Genomic DNA, 21,386 nt, shown 5'->3' with positions numbered 1-21,386 from the left:
TTTACAAAAGACTGAGGTGTGAAAGACCTTGAACTAGGTAATAAAGAAAAACCTATAAACACAACAAAAGGCACATCTTTAAATTGCTGAACTGCTCTGTATATTGCGGGCACACAGTAGATATAATGATGCCTCCTTATAAAGCAGCAGTAGAGTCTGGGACTAATGCCAGACTAATAATAGTTTTAAAGTTTTGACTTCGTTTTACCAACTTTTTTTGCAGATATGATTTCAGATATTATCTAAGTGTACTTAATTATGCTTTTTCAATGGATAATATTTACCTTGAATATATTTACATGTTAGAAAGTCTTCCTTTACTTATTTAATTAATTATTTGGCTAAAAGCACCAAGTTCAGATTATCGATTTGTCCCCTTTGCTTCTGGTTGTTGGGCTATTCCACCAGCTTTTGGTGGGTAACAAAAGTGAAGGTGTTGGTCAAAGTTTTGGTTTTAGATCACTTGTGTATGTTGATTTGTTCTTCTTAAGGCCACTACCACAAGTAATAGAGCATTACAAAGAGTCTGATACTTTTAACTGAAAAAGCTGTGGCTACAATTCTCTAATAATAACAGCTTATATCTTTATAGTCTTTAAAGTTACAAAGCACTTTCACAGACACTGATTAAATTAATCTTCACACGGGGATCCCTGGGTGGCTCAGCGGTTTGGCTCCTGCCTTCAGCCCAGGGCGGGATCCTGGAGACCTGGGATCAAGTCCCGCATCGGGCTCCCTGCATGGAGCCTGCTTCTCCCTCTGCCTGTGTCTCTGCCTCTCTCTCTCTCTCTCTCTCTCTCTCTCTCTCTCTCTCTCTCTCTATCATAAATAAATAAATAAATCTTTAAAAAAATTAATCTTCACACAACCTTGTGAAGTAGGTAGAGTGTTGTAATACAATATGTGAAGGTGCCCTGGGAGGATTGAAACTAGAGAACTATCTTCTTTTGAAGCTAGAGAACTGTCTTTTAGGACATTTAAAGCAGCCAGTGCATTTCAAGAGAAGATGGGTTTTATCTTTAGGGGAAGTCCTCCTTTTGTTCTGGGAGGCGTTGTTGTCAAGCAGATATAAGGCAATACCTCATAGGCAATTCTTTGGAAAACCTGGTAGATTGAAATGTTAAGAACTTGGTTTCATAATGTAAAATGAGTCTATTAACAAGACTGTAACATCAAGGATTTGGACAATTTTTAAAATTTGTTTTCGGTTCCCTTTTGCTGAAAAATACTATTTGTTCTTGGGAAATGTGTCTGTATCCTTGCATAAGTACTGATTGGCTCATAGAAAAGGAGCAATTGGCTGATGGTGAAGAACAAGCAAGGTTGACATCTTTCACATCACCTAAATGATAGATTAAGAAACACATCAAACATGAATGTGGAATACACTAGCTAAGTCAGTGATTTCTCAAACCTGGTGTCATGAAGGGCTTTAACACCCTAGGCTTCAGCCTTTGGTACATATACTGTGAACTATTGTGCTTGCCATGTCCATAATAAGTGGCCCAGGCCACATTTTGGAGGTAGGGAGTTAGCATTTCCCTGAAGGAAATGACCTTCCTATCATGATGCATCCTAGGAAAGAAAACAGAGCCTGTGATGATGCTTCTCCAACATGCCCACTGATCATGACTGAACTGGCTTCACATTTCAAGGAAAGCTTGACAGGAGTTATACAAGGAATCAACGTGGGTGTGGGGACTTTTGGAATCATAAGCAAAGGTAAATTCACCATGAAACAAAAGAAGCTAATTATCAGGGTTTTTCCATGTTGGAGGGCCCTAGCAATGTGTATGCGTGGTTACCTGTTTTTAAACATGCAAAGTAAAATTTTTTTGTAACATTTTTCTTACAGAAAATCCCAAAATTATGTCAATTTCATTCCCTACAGAATCTGAGTCTGTCCCAATTCTTAGGTAATCTGTGTTGAACTTTTGTTATTTCCAAGACTTTAGGAAAGTTCTGGTAAATATTTCAGCCCTTAGTGCCGCCTTCGGCTCAGGCAGTAATCCTGGAGACCTGGGATTGAGTCCCACTTGGGGCTTCCTGCATGAAGCCTGCTTTTCCCTCTGCCTATGTCTGTGCCTCTCTCTCTCTGTGTGTCTCTCATGAATACGTAAATAAAATCTTAAGTAAGTAAAATAGATAGATAGATAGATAGATAAAACAAATAAATATTTCAGCCTGTCTTGGCAATTCTTTGGAGGAATTAAAGGGTACTGAGTCTATACTTGGGATGAAATTGCATAATGTTGTGGCAATATCCTGGAGAAACCAGTTATGAGGTACCGTAGTTGACCAGCAGCAAGTAGACAGTGGGGATTGACTGTGGGCCAGTGCAAGAGTGTGCCTGGACCAGACATGCTTACCACCACTCTCACATATAATAGAGGGGAAGAAGCCTGGAAAGAAAACTTAATCCCACTACTTACGTACATAGGAGCTATTGGAGTTATATTCATTTTAGAGAGTAAGAAACTAAAGAGAACAGAAATGAAGCAAATAAGACTGAGATAATTTGTAGAATTAATAGGAATGGAGCCTAACTAAGTCTTCTGATTTCATGGTCAGTTTCTACCATGCTGAAAGGAGTACCTTGAGGTTCAGAGGTTCCCATGTAGGAAAACTGAGCAAAAATAAAAAAGCATTAAGCGAATTTTAGTTGCTATTGTAGTGAGTTCTCACTTGTTTGTAGGAACAATTTGATGACATCCAGGATTCTTGTTTGAGCAAGAGTTTCAAAGTTCTGCTACTGTGTATCCACTGTCTGAATCCATTTTTAAGGAATTCAAAAGCAGGCAAAACTAATCCGTGGTGATAGCAATCAGAAAGTGGTTGAGGAATGGGCCAGGGGTATTGATGGGAAAGATGGAAGAAGGGAACTTTCTTGTTCTATATAGATCTTATTACACTCATCAAACCTTATAAAACTGTGTATGTCATTGTATATTAATTAAACCTCAATGAATATATAAAATAAGACTAACCAAAACAGCCATAAAATTAAAAATTGAATTAAAACTCTTATTCTGCAGAGGCATGAGTAAAGATTCTCAGGACTCAGGGAGGTAAGATCTCTATTCTTCCTGTTGCAAGGGAAAATGTTTCCCCACATTACTGCGTGTCACGTATCTGTCTCCTTTTTATCTCTCACTGTCACTGGAGAACAATGCTATTGGCAGACACAGTATAATTATCAGACAAACAATAATATTATTACTGGAAAAACTGGCAAGTTGTTTTCTGCAAAATCCTTTCCCAATCATAGAGTTGCATTTCCTTTCCTCCTATTCTCTGATACTTCAATCTCTCTGCTGCATTTTTTAAAAAATAAACTCTAGTATGGTTCTTAATTCTAAGTGCTGTGTATTTCTGTTTTTCAGTGCTCTAGCTCAATAGGATTAATTCCAGGAAGTACAGATTTGTTTGGTTTTTTTTAAACTCTCTTTTTTTTTTGAAAAGTTTTACACTATTCTGAGTCTGTTTTTTAAATAAATGCATGTATTTTTCTTTTTTTAATAATAAATTTATTTTTTATTGATGTTCAATTTGCCAACATACAGAATAACACCCAGTGCTCATCCCGACAAGTGCCCCCCTCAGTGCCCATCACCCATTCACTCCCACCCCCCACCCACCTCCCTTTCCACCACCCCTAGTTCATTTACCAGAGTTAGGGGTCTTTATGTTCTGTCTCCCTTTCTGATATTTCCCACACATTTCTTCTCCCTTCCCTTCTATTCCCTTTCACTATTATTTATATTCCCCAAATGAATGAGAACATATAATGTTTGTCCTTCTCCGATTGACTTATTTCACTCAGCATAATACCCTCCAGTTCCATCCACGTTGAAGCAAATGGTGGGTATTTGTCATTTCTAATGGCTGAGGAATATTCCATTGTATACATAGACCACATCTTCTTTATCCATTCATCTTTCGATGGACACCGAGGCTCCTTCCACAGCTTGGCTATTGTGGACATTGCTACTAGAAACATCGGGGTGCACGTGTCCCGGCGTTTCATTGCATCTGTATCTTTGGGGTAAATCCCCAGCAGTGCAATTGCTGAGTCATAGGGCAGGTCTATTTTTAACTCTTTGAGGAACCTCCACACAGTTTTCCAGAGTGGCTGCACCAGTTCACATTCCCACCAACTGTGTAAGAGGGTTCCCTTTTCTCCACATCCTCTCCAATATTTGTGGCTTCCTGCCTTGTTAATTTTCCCCATTCTCACTGGGGTGAGGTGGGATCTCATTGTGGTTTTGATTTGTATTTCCCTGATGGCAAGTGATGCGGATTTCTCATGTGTGGCCATGTCTATGTCTTCCTCTGTGAGATTTCTGTTCCCTTTTGCCCATTTCATGATTGGATTGTTTGTTTCTTTGCTGTTGAGTTTAACAAGTTCTTTATAGATCTTGGAAACTAGCCCTTTATCTGATATGTTATTTGCAAATATCTTCTCCCATTCTGTAGGTTGTCTTTTAGTTTTGTTGACTGTATCCTTTGCTGTGCAAAAGCTTCTTATCTTGATGAAGTCCCAATAGTTCATTTTTGCTTTTGTTTCCTTTGCCTTCGTGGATGTATCTTGCAAGAAGTTACTGTGGCTGAGATCAAAAAGGGTGTTGCCTGTGTTCTCCTCTAGGATTTTGATGGAATCTTGTCTCACATTTAGATATTTCATCCATTTTGAGTTTATCTTTGTGTATGGTGCAAGAGAGTGGTCTAGTTTCATTCTTCTGCACGTGGATGTCCAATTTTCCCAGCACCATTTATTAAAAAGACTGTCTTTCTTCCAGTGGATCGTCTTTCCTCCTTTGTCGAATATTAGTTGACCATAAAGTTCAGGGTCCACTTCTGGGTTCTCTATTCTGTTCCATTGATCTATGTGTCTGTTTTTGTGCCAGTACCACACTGTCTTGATGACCACAGCTTTGTAGTACAACCTGAAATCTGGCATTGTGATGCCCCCAGATATGGTTTTCTTTTTTAAAATTCCCCTGGCTATTTTCTGATTATAAAGGAAATATATCCCTTTGGGATAAATAAATTTAATCCAAGATAAGCACTATTGAGTTTTATTTTTTAATATTTTATTTATTTTATTCATGAGAGACACAGAGAGGGGCAGAGACATAGGCAGAGAGAGAAGCAGGCTACCTACAGGGAGCCTGATGTGGGGACTCAATCCCATGACTCCAGGAACACGCCCTGGGCCATCTGAAGGCAGGGGCTCAACCGCGGAGCCACCCAAGCATGCCACTATTGAGATTGAAACGTGCTTTTCTTCTGTTCTGTTCTATAGTTGATATCATGCTGCATACTCAAGTTTTCTTCACCCTTTTTAACATAATATTATAGTATAAGAATTTTTTGACACTATTAGAACCACTTTCTAATGCAGGCTATGCCTGATAATTATTGCTCCTTTATTTTCGAATTGGTCAAACTATTCTACCAACTTTCAGTTGATAATCATTTTCCTGTTACATCCATTAATAAAGCAGTATTTGTCAACAGCTTTTTTTTTCAAGTTCTATGTTAATCAAAATTGGGTAACATTTGTTCAAAATAATAGGCAGATTATGAGTAACCTGAGGGCAAGGATAATATTTTCTCCATCTTTGAATTCTCCACAGTGCCAACATATAGTAGGAATTAAATAGGCATTCGTAGATTGAATGAATGATGATCATTTGATGATATTTTCAGGATGGGGCACCTGGGTGGCTCAATTGGTTAATCATCAGACTCTTGATTTCAGCTCAGGTCATGATCTCAAGATTGTAAGATCAAGCTCCGAGTCAGGCTCTGTGCTAGAAGTAGCCTGCTTAAGAGTCTCTCTCTCTCTCTCTCTCTCTCTCTCTCTCTCTCCTCTCTTCCCTTTCTCCGGCACTTTTTTCTTTGTCTCTCTCAAAAATAATAATAAAGACAATAACAACAACAACAACAATAATAATATTTCCAGGAATCAAGACCTGAGCAGTAGGCGGATAACCTCAGTACTTATTACTTGTCTTCTAGAAGTAGAATGTACTATACTGAGGAATCTCGAGCAAAAATAGAATAGCTTTTAAACTAGTTCTCTACTGGGGATCCCTGGGTGGCGCAGCGGTTTGGCGCCTGCCTTTGGCCCAGGGCGCGATCCTGGAGACCCGGGATCGAATCCCACGTCAGGCTCCCGGTGCATGGAGCCTGCTTCTCCCTCTGCCTATGTCTCTGCATCTCTCTTTAGCTCTTTCTCTGTGTGACTATCTTAAATAAATTAAAAAAAATTAAAATTAAAAAAAAAACTAGTTCTCTGCTGTTCTGGATCCATAAGCCACCTTTTAACACCAGCATGAACTATGCACTGGCACTGCTTAACAAACTTTGCTTAAAGATTTTACATGTTCTAGCCATAAGTTTTCTAGTTTTTTAAATCAGTTATCCCTGAATATAATTTGGAATGCATGACTTGTAATGTTCCTTTGTATTTTACCAGGTGGCTATTAATTCATTATCACAGAAGACTTTTAGAACAGGAATTCAAGATATTTTAGAGTTTCTTTATTCATGCAATTACTAAATCTTCAAACATTTAGAGCCAGAGAAGCCTGAGTGATCATCTATATCAAAGTCTCTTTTTAAAGAAGAGGAAGGCAACCAATTGATTTACCAAGGTGTTTTAGCTAACCAAAGCAGCATTTTGACTTCCATTTTTAACAGTGTACTGCCTCCAGTGGATCTGTTCTATGGTTCATTAAGAGTAACATGTTAAGGAAATATATTTCCACTTTTGACAAAATTACTAAGAAGATCAGGATAATGTGTATATATGTAATATATCTAGACTTAAAAATACTTGACAAAGTATTTTATCTTCATGCTTTTATAAAACCAATATAAACTGGATGCTGGAACAATTTTTTTTTAGTGATTTGTTTTATTTTTTGACTTTGCAAGAAATAATACAGATACATAAATATGTGTAAAGCATAAAGATACAGCTTAATGGGTTATTATAAAATAGAGGTATGTGTAACTACCACCAGATCAAGAAATAAAACATTATCAATTCGAAATTAAGGATATTATGAATAATGGCCGGGTTTTTTTCATGCATCCTCATGTAACTATATATCCATTTCTGTTGAAGACACACATACATTATAACCCAGCAATTCTGCTCCTAGGATCATAATGTGTGTGCATCTTCATCTTTAGTAGATAATGGTAGTTTTCCAAATTGGTTTTATCAATTTGTTCTCACTAGTTATATATGAGATTTTCCATGAGCAGTTTTTCCATTTCTGGTTAGTATTTTTTGCATCCTATTTAAGAAATCTCTTCTTACTATTTCTAAAATCTTTATTGTTTTGCTTATCACCTAATTTAGGTTTTGTGTATGATATGTTACAGGATCAAATTTCTCTCTTTTCCATATGAACATTCAGTTGTCTCAGCAACAATAGTGAAGGCTGTGCTTTCCTCAGTGCTCTACAATGCCAACCTTTGCATGAGTTAAGTCTCTTTATATGGGTCTCTTCTGTAAGCCTTCTGTTCAAATAGATCTTCTGATCTATTTATCTCTTCTGACAATAACACACTGACAGGTTCTAGGGCTTTATAATGCAGCTTCATAAATTGTAAAACAAGTCTTTCCTTACTGATTTATTCTCCAAAAGTTCATTGGTTTCCTTGTTATGAGGGAGTAAGGGAAAAGAGAAAAGAGGGAGAGAGGCAAAGAAGGAAAGAAGAAAAGGGAAGGAGGAGGGAGGGAGAAGCTAATGAAAAGAAGAGAGAGGGAATTTCCATAATCAGGAATGCTTTAAACAGGTTTATGATATGAAAGTGGACATTGTTGGTTTATGTAGTACTACTTCTGAAATCTTGAGTTTAGTATTTCCCAATTTTAGAATCTAAAAAATTCAGCTCAACCCAATATTATCTGTTAAACATCTACTATGTACCCAACATTGTAGTAGGTATTGTGAAGGGTTCGGAAGAGAGAGCCTAAATCAAAATGAAAATATTCAGAGCTCATTTATTATTTTTATTTTTAAGCTTTGAACTATGAGGATTAAGAAGAGTACTGAATTTCAGATTTTACTATAATTTCTCCACAAAAGAGACAACTAAATTCCTTCTAAATACCTTAAGCCTAATAGAAGTTAACCCTTAATACAATCAAGAAATTAAAAAAAAATGAGCAAAAATAAAAACAAAAAACATATCCCAACAAACCATTTAAAATATCTAGGGGATATAAGAGTCATGTACATTGTCTGGTGCTGAAAATGGATCACCACTGGGTGTCAAAGCTGAAGCATTAGACCAATCATACAACTTCTGGTAGATATTTCAGTCATTCTTAGGATTGATTTTAATAGGCATAATTGTCTATACTTTGTCTTTTAAAATCTTTAGAAAATTTTTCTTCAAAATAAATATATCTCAGAATATCAATGTAGAAAGCACATAGAAGTAAAGCTCCTCTAATTAAGAGGTAAACCTCCTCTCCAACCTGCCCCACCCTCTCTCTGCCACAACCTATAGTTGAGTTATCTCCAGGGCACCCTTGGGATCCATGCATTCCCAAAACAACTTACTAAAAATGAATATTCTGCATCAGTAATGACTATCTAAACTACTAAAATAAAAACTAATCTTGATTCAGAAAATTGGGTTGGTTTCTTCTTTTTTATTTCTAATCTGATGCTGAGGACACTACACAGCTCCTAGTTCTATAGTAGAACTAGAAACTATCTAAAGGAAAGTCTCTAAAGAAGTCAAGAAGGTCCACTTGGGAAGGCTTTGTCTCTCTATTTCTTACTCTAATGAACATTTGTAGTCAATTACCCTACATCCCTGGTTAAAGTAGTCTATAGAACCATATCATATAGTATAGAACTCTGTATCATCATGTAACTCATGTTACAAGGCAGACAGGAACTGAATTTTAGATTGTCTTTCTTTCAGCACAGAATAAGAAAATTTGTGACCCTATCCCCCAGATTTCAGAGCTAATGATTTGATAGGGCTTAACTAAACCTCAGGTAGCATAAAGATCTTCACAGGGAGGCATTTCCTCTATATTCAGGAGAATACATAAACCTGCATCCAAGCAAGAAGCCTGTTGGATAAGTTCTCCAAAGGGAAAGTAATCTTATTCTGATTTCCCTCATCTCCCAATTTAAGGTAGGGCCTTTACTATTCCCTGGACCTTTTCCTAAAATAGTGTGGTGGTGAAACTGAGAAAGCATTAACAAATATGTGTAGGAACGGCAAAAAGAAGTGAAGAAAAATAGAGAAAGATATTCCAACAAGGAAAAGGACAAAGAATTAAGCAAACATGCTCACCCTTGGACATGTAGTGACTTCTCTTTTCTATGTGGTGCCTCATTCTCCCTGCCTCCAGGTGGTGGCACTGGTGCTCTTTCTGCCTTACCCTGTAGGGCAGCATTCAGCTTGTCTCCCTAAAATAGGAGGAACTCTAGGAGGTAAAGAAATGAAGAACACCTGGCTGCTTATTATTGGGTCTCTTGAAACAAAGCTTCTTGAAGGACCATTCCTTTGCAATGCATTGCCTTAACAAGAATGTAATAATCTGTGAGCAAGAGAAGAAAAAATGAAAGGAATTGGAACTATAAATGGAATGTAGCCTATGGATGGAACATTCAGGGACAGAGGTGGAAGAGCTGCTCTAAATTTTTAAGGCCGTCTTAAAGATGGTTGGATTAGATCATTTATATCCTAAATTATGCATATTGTAGTCACAAACATAGATCAGTTTCTGTCATTCTCAAATCTATATAAAACTCCCCATACCATTACTGTACTTGGTATTCAACTTTGTAGATGGGAAGAAATAAAGCATAAAAGTATCTTCTGACTTGAGCAAGGTCACATAGCAAGTTGGTGATAAAGTTCTCAGGAGTTCTGTACTACGTGAGCAAAGACACTAGATGATAAAGACACAGCTGCACGACTATGCTAGATTCTCACTTGTAAGTTTTCCTAGTTAAAATAAGATATTCTCTAACTATAGCATAGGTACTTTTGGACATATCCCTTGCAAATAAGCATTTTTATTTTTCTATGTGTTTCTAAAACAGAAGACTCAAACATAGCAATGAATCTAAATTACAAAGAGACTATCTTGGGCTTTCAATGGTCATGGAAGAATGATCACTAGTCTTATCTATCAAGCAAACATAATACATCATGGCCTACACATAAAATAAATAGCATTTTTAATACATCTATTTGGGGATCCCTCAGTAAAGCTACAGAGAAAGGATTTTAAATGAGCACTGTAGTTAAACACACAGAAACATTGGTCATGGAGACACATTGGTTTCTACTTCTTCCCTGGTCTCTATCAGACTATATGATTTTGTGTAATCTTAATCTTTCTATACCTCCAATTCCATTCTCTGTAAAACAAATGACTGCAATCAGATTAATCTAACCATCATGATTCTGAAACCCTGTTTGTGAGTAAATGTTCCTCCACCTGAAATTGCTTCTAGCCAGAGTTGCTTCTTCAAAATAATTTATCCTAAAACTATAATCTATATAAAAAGACACCCCAACTGGGTTAGATGTACCTGTCCACCTTTGACTTTCTCTGATTTTTCTTCACACTATTGCAAGACCACTGTCACACACTGCAACAGTGTGTAAACCTAATCTTTGGCCAGGAGTGTCCATGGAGTTCGTATATTTCATAGTGTACCTCTTTAAATTACTCATCATTTCCATGGCTACCTAGAATTCTGTGGTCAAATCTCAGTTTTTGCAGACAAAGAGAAAACAGAGTTAGAAGGGTCTAGGAATGAATGTCAGTTCTAGGAATGTATGTCATGCAAATCCTACCACTCAACTCAGGTAAGAATGACCAGAACACGCAAGGCAAAGTGAAGGTGCATGTTTCATTGATAGCAAAAGATGTTTTTTGGTTGTTGTGTGTGGTTTTGTTTTGTTGTTGTTGTTGTTGTTGTTTTGCCAAATATTCGTTAGTCTTGGGCAGTATATTGCTAAGTCAACACAAGCTGTACTTTGTATGTGGTGTGTTCTCTTTTCAGGAAAAATTTTTTGCATCTATAAAGAATTTGAATTGATCACTAAACAGTATTTCTCCTAAGGGAGCATACATATCTCAGAGTCCTATCCTGGGTAATTGACACCATCCTGTTCATAGTGACATAATACATTTCCCTCCTGTTACATAGCTTTGTGCTCTCAGGAACCATGAGGTCACTGATTAGTGTTGGTTAAGGTTCATCCTGCCTATGTTTTTTTTATTATAATTATTTAATGAGAAGATAGGCAGACAAAAGATACTCTGTTCTGACTTCCAGAAGTCCACATTTAGCCAAAGGATTTGATCCAAATATGGTTGGATACTGATCTATCTGAAAAGCAGACCAATCACATGAGCACAAGTGATTTCAGATTTGTTAATGACTACCTTTTGAGAGTTTTGTGGCATCTTCTCTCTTACAGACACTATAATAAAAAGGCTATTTGACGGAATCTAAAAATGCACCTATAAAGTAAAACTAAAGGGATATGGAAATTGTTACTGCTTGGATAATGGGTTCATTCCAGGTTTCTCAGAACTCATACTAACACTGTCCACAGTTAACTTCCCTTTTGGCCCCTTTTTCCTATTTTGCAAAACAAGCCATTTTCCTTTAAAATGAAAAGTTATGTCTAAAAAAGATGTTGCCACAGCCAGTGTCAGAGAAATTACCACCTGTACTCTCTTCTAAGATTTTTATGGTTTCAGATCTCACATTTAGGTCCTTAATCCATTTTGAATTTATTTTTATGTAAGGTCTAAGAAAGTGGTCCAGTTTCATTCTGTCGCATATAGCTGTCCAGTTTTCCTAGCACTATTTGATGAAGAGACTGTCATTTTCCCATTGCATATTCTTGCCTCCTTTGTCCAAGATTAATTGACCATATAATTCTGACTTTACTTCTGGGCTTTCTATTTTGTTCCATTGATCTATGTGTTTCTTTTGGCTAAATTAAAACTCAAGAAAAAACAAGTGTTGACAAGGATGTGGAGAAAAAGGAACCCTTGTGCACTGTTGGTGGGAATGCAAACTGGTACAGCCACTGTGGAAGACAATATGGAGGTTCCTCAAAAAAATAAAAAATAGAACTACCCTATCATCCTGTAATCATACTACTGGGTATTTACCCAAAGAAAACAAAAACACTAATTCAAAAGGATATATACACCCCTGTGTTTATTGAAGCATTAGTTACTGTAGCCAAACTGTGGAAGCAGCCCAACCGTCCATAGATTGATGAATGGATAAAGATGTGGTATACATATACACAATGGAATATTATTCAACTATAAAAAGGAATGAAATCTTGCCATTTGCAACAATATGAATGGACCTAGAGAGTATAATGCTAAGTTAAATGAACCAATGAGAGAAAGACAAATGCCATATGATTTCACTCATATGTGGAATTTAAGAAACAAAACAAATGAGCAAAGGGGAAAAAGGAGACAAACCAAGGAACATACTCTTAACTATAGAGAACAAACAGATGGTTACCAGAGGGGAGGTGAGTTGAGTGGATGGGTGAAACAGGTGAAGGGGATTAGGAACACACTTGATGAGCATTGAGTATGGAACTGTAGGATCACTATATTGTACACCCAAAACCAATACAGTACAATATATTAATTACACCAGAATTTAAATTAAATTAGATTCTCTGTCCATACAAAAGTATGAATTTCTATTCCATTAATAATACCGAATTATTAATGCCTCAACAGAGATAAAGTGGTTTAGAGCATTTAAAAATGACATAGGATCCTGGGGTGCCTGAGTGGCTTAGTTGGTTAAGCATCTGCCTTTGACTCAGGTCATGATCTTGGAGTCCTAGGATCAAGTTCCACATGGGGCTCCCTGCTTAGCAGAGTCTACTTCTCCCTCTTCCACTTCCCCCTACTTATGCTCTCTCTCTAAAAAAAATAAATAAAATCTTTTTTTTAAATGACATAGGATCACATTTTTACATCACAATTCAGATGTATTATCATGCCTTCTATTTTGTCCATAAAATTTTTATAGGATCCGGTGTATCAACATGTTGGAATCACCTGGGGAGTTCAAAAAGCTACTGATGCCTGGGCTGCCTCCTAGACCAATTAAGCCAGAACTTCTAGGAGGTGGGACACAGGCAACTCTAGGTATCAAAGGCCTCCCTGGGTGATTCAAAGGCTGCTGAAGTTGTAAGCCACTAAGCTACAGAGTTCTCTTAATACCAAAGTGTAAATGGGGATCAGCCTACATGTTCTTTCCTTTACCAGAAATTTGCAATAAAAACTAAATTTCCAAATAAAAAAATTCATTTTAATTTAAAAGATCAGTTAACTATAAAAAATAAAATAAAGTGAAAAGTTATGGAAGGAATGTTTACAGGCCTTCAATAATTTACATTCCCTGCAACCCTAATAGAAGTCTTGATGGCTTATGGCAGGAAAACAAGGTAACTTTAAGCTCACCTAGGCTCTTCTAACCCCTAAATCGTAGTCAGGATTTGTTGGGTTCATGAGGTTTTAGACTAGTAAACAATGTGCAGTTTAACTCTTTTCTGCTCTCAACCTTCCCAAAACCTTGCTCTTTTTAGGTCTGCTTTGGTTAAATGGTAAGTCATGTGGGTGAACTCCCACTTTGCATTGGAACACCAGTTCCATTATTCAAACTCTATCCTCTTTCAATGCTCTGAGAAAGCACGTACTGATTTGCCAGACCAGGGCTTTTCAAATGTTTACAAGTTGCAGTTCTCTTTGCATAGACATAATCTTCCAAGGGTACCCAGTAGGCAAAGCAGGTAAGCATCTGTTGAAATGCAGATAGAGAGCTCAGAGCTCCACTTGACCTAGCTTCACTTTTCCCCATCACCTCACAGTTGCCCATAAACCAGACTCTTGGAACTCTCAGGATGGGCAGAACTCAGGTTGAAAACTATTATCCTACTCAAAAGTATTTCCTTCCTTCCTCTGGACTCCTATTTCATTCACTGTTCCATTTATTTATTTATTTATTCATTCATTCATGCATGCATGCATACATTCATTCATTCATTTAGCAAATATTTATTGAGTATTAGCTGTGAGTATCTGGCACTTAATTATGTATGGCCTGATATAATGCTTATCTAACTATATTGGAATTCTCAGTCTAAATGTCTACTTCCTCGTAGACTGTGGGTTCTTCCTTGGGTGCTCTAATCCTACACAGAAGTTGGAAAATAATATATGCTTGATTTTCCCATAAATCCACAGGTCTCTGCTCAAATGCCACATTATTAAAGAGGTCTTTGCTGACCATCCAACCTAAAATCATACCTATTTCACCCTGTTTCCCTCTATATCCCAAAGCTACTTTTTCCCCATAGCACTTGTAACCACGTGATAAATTATATGTTATATATAATGTGTATATAAAATGTCTATAATATTATATATGTGTATGTGCATATACACATATATATGTATATGGATGTGTGAATATATATATATATATATACACACACACACACATAAAAGGGGCCTATATTCTGGAGGGATGTGTGTATATATACATATATATATACATATATAATTCTAGAATAGTGCTAGGCATTTAAATTGATACTCATTAAACATCTGTTGAAGTGGTAGATGAATAAAATGAGCAAATAGGGGTATATACTGTTAGCATTAAAAAGACATTCATATTAAAATATATGTGTGACTCACTGAAATGGCACCTTGTTGTTGTTGTTGTTCTAGAACCTGGCTATATTATTTAATTATTTACCCTGCTTCAAATTTGCCCAGTCTACCTCCATACTTCCCTATGATGGCAATGTGTCTGAAGAACTATAATTTCAGTGTTGGAGGAATTTACTGGTTCTCAATTTTTATTTTTCCTATAAATTGAAATTCATCTGTATCTTGGTTTCTTTCTCTCTCTCTCTCTCTCTCTCTTTGCAAATGTATTTTTTATTTTCTTTTTTTTCAATTTTATTAAATTTTTCCTTTTAATTCCAGTATAGCTAACGTAAGATGTTATATTAGTTCTGAGTGTACAATACAGTGATTCAACAATTCTACACATTACTCAGTGATCATCATGATAAGTGTACTCTTAATTCCCCTCACCTATTTCACCCTTCCCTCCACCCACCTCCCCCTTGTAACCATCTTTTTGTTCTCTATAATTAAGTCTGTTCCTTGATTTGTTTCTGACTCTCTGTTTTCTTATTTGTTCCTTAAATTCTAAATATGAGTAAATTAATATGGTATTTGTCTTTGACTAACTTATTTCACTTAGCATTATACTCTCTAGCTCTATCCATGTTGTTGCAATTGGCAAGATTTCATTCTTTTTTGTAACTGGATAATTCCATTATATATACACCTCATTTCTTTATCCATTCATCAATACATGGACACTTGGGCTGCTTCCATAATTTGGCTGCTATAAATAATGCTGCAAAAAACAAGGGGTGCATATATCCTTTTAATTTAGTGTTTTGTATTCTTTGGGTAAATATCCAGTAGTAGGAATTACTGGATCATATGGTAACTCTATTTTTAATTTTTTGAGGAACTTTCATTTTGTCTACCCCAGTGGCTGCACCAGTTTACATTCCCACCAACAGTACACAAGGGTTCCTTTTTTTCCACATCCTCACCAACACTTGTTTTTTATTTTGATTTCTCCACATCCTCACAAACATTTATTTCTTTTATTTTTGCCATTATAACAATGTAAGGTGATATCTCATGGTTTTGATTTTCATTTCCCTGATAAGGAGTGATGAACATCTTTTCATGCATCTGCTGGCCATCTGGATGTCTTTTTTGGAGAAATGTCTATTCATATCTTCTGGCCATTTTTCAGTTGGATCATTTGGCTTTTTGTGTGTTGAGTTATATAAGTTCTTTATTTATTTAGGATACTAACCCTTTATCAGTTATGTCATTTGTAAATTTCTCTCTTTCAGTAGGTTCCCTTTTAGTTTTTTTTTTAATGTTTCCTTTGCTGTACAGAATCTTTTTATTTTAATGTATTCTCACTAGTTTATTTTTGCTTTTGTTTCCCTTGCCTCAGGAGACATATCTAGAAAATGATGCTACAGTTAATGTCAGAGATATCACTGCCTGTGCTTTCTTCTAGGATTTTTATGGTGTCCGGTCTCACATTTAGGTCTGTGATCCATTTTGAGCTTACTATTGTGTATAATGTGAGGGAGTGGTCCAGTTTCATTCTTTTACATGTAGCTATAGAGTTTTCCCAACACCATTTGCTGAAGAGATGTTCTTTTTCTCATTGCCTATTCTTATCTACTTTGTCAAAGATTAATTGACAATGTAACTATGGGTTTGCTTTTGGGCTTTCTATTCTGTTCCATTGATCTGTGTATCTGTTTTTATGCCACTACAGTGCTGTTTTGATTACTACAGCTTTGTAGTAGATCTTGAAATCTGGAATTGTAATGTATCCAGTTTTGTTCTTTTTCAAGATTGCTTTGTCTATTTAAGGTTTTTTTGTGTTTCCATTCAAATTTTAGGGTTATTTGTTCTATTTCTTTGAAAAATCCTATTGGTATTTTGAATAGGGATTGCATTAAATCTGTAGATTGCTTAGGAGGTATGGACATTTTAATATTTATTCTTCCAATACATGAGCATGGAATAACTTTCCATTTGTGTCATCTTCAATTTCTTTCAGTGTTTTATGTTATTCAGCCAAGCTTAAGTTCATCCCTTGGTATTTTATTATTTTTGGTGCAATTGTAAATGGGATTATTTTCTTAATTTCTCTTTGTGCTGCTTCATTATTACTGTATAGAAATGCAATGGATTTCTGTATATTGATTATGTGTCCTGCAACCATACTAAATTCATTTATTAGTTCAAGCAGTTTCTTGGCAGAGTCTTTAGTGACAGTTTTACTTCTTCTTACCAATTTGGATGTCTCTTATTTCTTTTTCTTTTCTGATTGCTATAGCTGGGACTTCTAATAATATGGTGAATAATAGTAGTGAGAGTGGACGTCCTTGTCTTGTTCTTGATCTTAGAGGAAAAGCTCTTTTTCACCATTGAGTGTGATATTAGTTATTCATTTTTCACATATGGTCTTTATTATTTTGAAGTATGTTTCCTCTAAACCTACCTTGTTGAGAGTTTTTATCATGAATGGATGTAGACTTTGTCAAATGTTTTTCTGCATGTATTGAGTGATCATATGATTTTTTCTTTCCTCTTCTATCTTGAGGTATCATGTTGATTAATTTGTAAAGATTGAAGCACTCTTGCATCCCAGGAATAAATCCCACTTAATTGTGATGAATTATTTTTTAATGTATTGTTGGATTCAGTTTGCTAATATTTTGTTTAGGATTTTTGCATCTCTGTCCATTAGGGATATTGGCCTATTCTCTTTTTTGTGGTATCTTTATCTGGTTTTAATATCAGGATAAAATTGGCCTCACAGAATAAATTTGGAAGCTTTTCTTTCTCTTCTATTTTTTGGAATAGTTTGAGATAATAGGTATTAACTCTTCTTTAAATATTTAGTAGATTTTGCCTGTGAAGCCATCTGGCCTTGGACTTTTGTTTGTTTGGAGACTTTTTATTCAATTTCATTGCTGGCAATGGGTCTGTTCAAATTTTCTATTTCTTCCTGATTCAGTTTTGGGAGGTTATACATTTCTAGGAGTTTATGGATTTCTTCCAGCTGTCCAATTTGTCGGCATATAATTTTTCCATAGCATTCTCTTATGATTCTTTGGATTTCTGTGGTGTTGGTTATTATCTCTCCTCTTTTCACTTTTAAGTTTGTTTACTCAAGTCTTCTTTTTTTATGAGTCTGGCTAAAATTTATCAGTTTTGTCTATCTTTAAAGGAAACAACTCTTGATTTTTTTGACCTGTTCTATTGCTTTTAAGTTTTTATTCATTTTTTTTCTGCTCTAATGTTTATTAGTTCTCTCTTTCCATGTGTTTTGGGTTTTGGTTTTTTTAAACTCCTTTAGGTGTAAGGTTAGGTTGTTTATTTGAGATTTTTCTTGCTTCTTGAGGTAGGCTTGTATTGCTATAAACTTCTCTTAGAACAGATTTTGCTGCATCTCAAAGATTTTAGACCACCGTGTTTTCAATTTTATTTGTTTCCATGTGTTTTTATTTCCTCTTTGATTTTAGTTGACCCATTCATTGTTTAGTAGCGTGTTATTTAACCTTATGTATTTGTGGTCTTTCCCAATTTTTTCTTGTAGTTGATTTCTAGTTTCATAGTGCTGTAGTTGGAAAAGATGCATACTATGACCTCAGTCTTTCTGAACTTGTTGAGACTTCTTTGTGGCCTAACATGTGATCTATCCTGGAAAATGTTCCCTGTGCATTTGAAAAGAATGTGTATTCTGCTGTTTTAAGATGGAATATTCTAAATATATTGGTTAGGTCCATCTAGTCCAATGAACCATTCAAGGCCACTGTTTTCCTTGTTGATTCTCTTTTTTGGATGATCTGTCCATCGATGTAAGTTGGGTGTTAAAGTCCCCTACTATTATTGTATTGCTCTTGAATACAACAGTATTTATGTTTGCTAATTTGGGTACTCCCATGTTGGGTGCATAAATATTTATAATTGGTATATCTTCTTGTTGGATTGCCCCCCTTATTATTATACAGTCTCCTTCTCTGTCTCTTGTTACAGTCTTAGTTTTCTTTTTTAAGATTTTATTTATTTATTCATGAGAGACACAGAGTAGAGAGAGGCAGAGATATAGGCAGAGGGAGAAGCAGACTCCATGCAGGGAGCCCGATGTGTGACTTGATCCTGGAACTCCAGGATCACCACGTGAGCCAAAGGCAGATGCTCAACTTCTGAGCCACCCAGGCATCCCTACAGTCTTACTTTTAAAGTCTATCTTGTTCAGTATAAGTATTGCTGCTCTGGCCTTCATTTGATGTCCATTCATATGAAAAATGCTTCTCTAACCCTCACTTTCAATCTGCATGTGTCTTTAGGTCTAAAATGAGTCTCTTGTAGGCAACCTATATATGAGTCTTGTTTTTTTTTTTTTTAATCTACTCTGTCATCCTGTGTCTTTTGAGTGGAATGTTTAGTCCATTTATATTTAAAGTAATTTTTTCTTGTTTTTAGGACATGACCTTGCCTCCCAGTTCCTTGGGGGTTTGTTTTGTTTGTTTAAGTAATCTCTACACCCAAAGTGGGGCTTAAATTCATGACTCCAAGTTCTAGAGTTGGATGATCTATTGACTAGGCCAACCAGGCACTACACAATAATTATTGAAGTGTATTTACTGCCATTTTGTTACTTGTTTTATGGTTGATTTTGTCGTTTTTCTCCATTCCTTTCTTCCATTGCCAGCTTTGCGCGGTGGCAGTATTGTAGCCAATGAGGTTTATCCAAGGCACGATTATTGCTAATTAAAAACTTTCTTCCATTGCTCTCTTTCATGGTTTGCTGGCTTTCTTTAGTGATATATTTGGATTCCTTTCTCTTTATTTTTTGCATATCTTTTACTCATTTTTGATTTGTGGTTACCATTTGGTTTGTATATAATATCTTCTATATATAGCAGTCTTGTATTAAGCTGATGGTTGCTTAAGTTAGAACCCATTGTTTATTCCTCTCCTCCCCACATTTTAGGTATATGGTGTCTTACTTCACACCCATTTGTTTTGTGAGTCCCTTGACTGATTTTTACAGATATATTTATTTTTACTGCTTTTGTGCTTCCTACTTTCCTTACTATTGCATAGTTTTTCTTTCTACTCAGAGAGTTCCCTTTAACATTTCTTAGAGAATTTAATGGTTTTGAATTCCCTTAATTTTTATTTAGTAAACTCTTTACCTCTCCTTTATTTTACTTTATTTTTTTAAAAAAGATTTCTTTCTTTATTCATGAGAGGCACAGAGACAAAGAGACAGAGACATAGGAGGAGGGAGAATCGGGCTCCGCGCAGGGAGCCTGAGGTGGGACTCTATCCTAGATCCTAGGATCAGGCCCTGAGCCAAAGACAGACACTCAACTGCTGAGCCACCCAGGCATCCTTTTACCTCTCCTATTCTGAATAATAATAGTCTTGCTGGTTAGAATATTCTTGGATGCAGATTTTTTTTTTCCTTTTAGCACTTGAATATATCATGACACTCCCTTCTGGCCTGCAGTTTCTGCTGAAAAATCATCTGATAGCCTTAAGGGGTTCCCTTGTATGTAACTGTTTCTCTCTCTCTCTCTCTCTCTCTCTCTCTCTGTCTCTCTCTCTGCTTTTAAAATTATCTCTTTGGGATCCCTGGGTGGCACAGCAGTTTAGCGCCTGCCTTTGGCCCAGGGCGCGATCCTGGAGACCCGGGATCGAATCCCACGTCGGGCTCCCGGTGCATGGAGCCTGCTTCTCCCTCTTCCTGTGTCTCTGCCTCTCTCTGTGTGTGTGTGTGACTATCATTAAAAAAAAAATTATCTCTTTATTACTTTTTGCCATCTTTTTATTTTATTTTTTTTCACTTTCATTTTATTTTTATTTTTATTTTTTTAATAATAAATTTATTATTTTTATTGGTGTTCAGTTTGCCAACATACAGAATAACACCCAGTGCTCATCCCATCAAGTGCCCCCCTCAGTGCCCGTCACCCATTCACCCTCACCCCCACCCTCCTCCCCTTCCACCACCCCTAGTTCGTTTCCCAGAGTTAGGAGTCTTTATGTTCTGTCTCCCTTACTGATATTTCCTACCCATTTCTTCTCCCTTCCCTTCTATTCCCTTTCACTATTATTTATATTCCCCAAATGAATGAGAACATATAATGTTTGTCCTTACTTTTTGCCATCTTAATTACTATGTCTTGGTGTGGACCTCCTTGGGTTTATTTTGTTGGGGGAATCTCTGCCTCCTGGATCTGGATTTCTGTTTCCTTCCCTAAATTCAAGAAGTTTGCAGTTATTTCTTCAAATAAATTTTCTGCTCCTGGGGCACCTGGGTGGCTCAGTCAGTTAAGTGTCTGCCTTCAGTTCACCTCATGATCTCAAGGTCCTAGTATTGGGCCCCATGCTCTGTTCCCTACTGGGGGAGGGGCCTGCTTCTCCCTCTCTCTCTGCCTACTGCTCCCCCTGCTTGTGCACTCTCTCACACTCTGTCAAATAAGTTTTTAAAAAAATATTTTTAAAAATTCTGTTCTCTTTTCTTTTTTTTTTTTAAGATTTTATTTATTTATTCATGATAGACACAGAGAGAGAGAGGCAGAGACACAGGCAGAGGGAGAAGCAGGCTCCATGAAGGGAGCCTGACGCAGGACTCGATCTGAGACTCCAGGACCGCTACCTGGGCCAAAGACAGGCGCTA

At 36.4% G+C, this 21,386-nt stretch overlaps 1 non-coding gene across 1 annotated transcript; it reads left to right on the top strand.

Moving 5' to 3' along the window:
• The first annotated feature begins 19,407 nt into the window (after nt 1–19,407).
• Nucleotides 19,408–19,542, top strand: LOC129510044 (U4 spliceosomal RNA). Its single transcript, XR_008664492.1, has one exon. It is a non-coding gene; the product is annotated as a U4 spliceosomal RNA (small nuclear RNA).
• The last annotated feature ends 1,844 nt before the right edge of the window (nt 19,543–21,386 follow it).

The sequence above is a fragment of the Nyctereutes procyonoides genome, unplaced genomic scaffold, assembly GCF_905146905.1.
Source record: "Nyctereutes procyonoides isolate TBG_1078 unplaced genomic scaffold, NYPRO_anot_genome, whole genome shotgun sequence".
Classification (NCBI taxonomy): domain Eukaryota; kingdom Metazoa; phylum Chordata; class Mammalia; order Carnivora; family Canidae; genus Nyctereutes; species Nyctereutes procyonoides.
The sequence above is the reverse complement of the archived record's forward strand: the minus strand, read 5'-3'. Positions and strand labels throughout refer to the sequence as shown.